This window comes from Nematolebias whitei, chromosome 5 (genome assembly GCF_014905685.2).
Source record: "Nematolebias whitei isolate Nwh7 chromosome 5, NemWhi1, whole genome shotgun sequence".
Classification (NCBI taxonomy): Eukaryota; Metazoa; Chordata; class Actinopteri; order Cyprinodontiformes; family Rivulidae; genus Nematolebias; species Nematolebias whitei.
Window position 1 is genome coordinate 3956879 of NC_056502.1, and position 2238 is coordinate 3959116.

Consider the following 2238-nt stretch of genomic DNA (forward strand, 5'->3'; position numbering starts at 1 on the left):
TAACTAATAAAACACCTGATGAGCTCTACACTTTTTTTTTTTTTTTTGCCAAGTGTCGTTATTGTGATGCATTTTTAAATACATGTGAATATTTTTAATGTTTGTTCTTTAAAATAATCCATAAAAAAAACAAAGCTGGACCTGAAAATAAACTCTTTAAGACTTAAGAGTTTAATTTGGTCTGTGACAAAAATTTAAACTCAAACTACTCGTATGTCAAATCAGTTTTCTTCATTGAAATCAATTAAAATGTCATTAATCCGTTCTGGAGGGTTAGCGTTAATGTTAGCCGAGCGCTACGTTTGCATTGCCGGCTTTTGTCAATGGGGGGTGGGGGGGTCAGCCGTTGTAGTAAAGTGTTACAGTACAATAGCAGAGCTGTCTGCTGTGGGGGGGTGAGATCTGGTGGGTGGGGCGCTCAGTTCTGTTGACAGGGAGGGGCGCCCTCCTTGGATAATGGTCGGGGCAACACTGATGTGAACATGTGAGGCACGAGATGCTGGGCGGATGTTGAGGTGTTCTCTGCACCAACAAGCGGCGGGGCATCTGAAGCGGGATCATAATCCAGATTTGATCTCTTAACTCAGAAAATTGTCCAAGAAACGGCTCGTATCTCGAAACACTCGTTAGTTGGGTAAGTCAAGGTACTGCTGTCTCTACAAAGACTTCACCCAGCCGTTGATCGTCGCCTCTTTCCCGAACTCAAACGACCGTGGTCGTAATGAAAACTACGGGGGAGCTGAGCATTAAAACCTGAAGGACAAAAAGTAAACAGTTTTGATGTTTGAAATGGAATTGTAATGTTTAGAACGGATCTGTGATTTCTGAGAAGACCAAAAACCTTCTAATGAGTTGTGGGAACAATTTCATCCATCGAAGCAGCTTGTTTGTCTCCTGGCAAGGAGGACGTCAAGTATCTGGGCGTCTTGTTCCTGAGTCATGGTTGGATGGAGCAGGAGTTGGCTCAACAGATCGGGTCCTCAGTAATGTGGGTGTTGCTTCGGTTGTTCGTAGTGAAGAAAGCGTCGAGTCGAAAGGCAAAGCTCTGGATTTACAGGTCCGTCTACGTTTTAACCCTCACCTGTTGCCATGAGGTTTGGATCATGACCAAAAGAACCAGATCCTGGGTACAAGAGGATGAAATGAGCTTCCTTGGTAGGGTGGCTGCATGGAGGAGAGGGGAGAGGGAGGTCGGGGGTTTTCTCCTGTACCTGTTTCCTCTGTGGCCAAACTTTGGTTAAGCGGTAGAAGATGAGACCTTTAAGACAAAAACTAAACAAATGTCTTCTGTCATCAGTTAGCACTTATAGTATGTGATGGAGAGGAGGCTCAGCTGCTACCACAATGAATTTTAGCTCAGTATCTAAAATTAACCAAATTAGTCATTTTGGTTAAGATCAAGTACATCTGGTGATGAGGTTCTGAAAGTTTGATTAAAATAAATTCAGTGGTTCATGAGATATTTTGCTAACAAACGAAACATTCACCAACAAAGGCGGGCAATCAACTAATTAACCGTTTTCAACCTGACACAGTTTTCTTTTGTTTCTTCCGTCGTAAATCTGATTTGTAAACATTTTGCACATTTAATTTTATTAATCAGCCTTTAAAAGAGTCTGTCAGAGATGAAACCAATTATGTTGGTCCTGCTGCTGAAACCCGTGCAGACATATTCAGCTGTCGTTTTAATGCGATTAATGACTCAGGGTGACATCCAGCATCGACTAATATTCATGTCAAAACACACAAAAAGTGAAAAAACTAAAAGACAGTCTTTATATTTCACATTCCTCATTTGTTTTTGTTAATTTCCAATAACCGAAGTGATGCTCAGACGTGTTTTCAGCGTAGCCACGCACCAAGATAACCTCTCATTTAATCCCATTATGACTCAACAAGACGCACAGCTGGCACAAAAATAAAAAATAAAAATCCCACGCAAACCTGAAAGAAAATTAGAATAATCTTCCATGCATGAATAAACGGCCGCTAATGACAGGGTTCTCCGTTTCTCAGATCTGTTTCCTTCATTTCTAAACCTGCAGACTGCTTTAAGAGAACGACACGCAGCGTTCACAGACCTGTCAGACGTGACAAGTCTCTGACAGAAACTGAAACAGCAGCAGGGCCAACGGGGAGATTTATGGCAGAATTAGTCGTTTATTCTTCAGCGACTCGATAATAGTCCAACAACTATTTTAACATGGAATCAGGCTGTTAAACAAGTATCCCACTTCT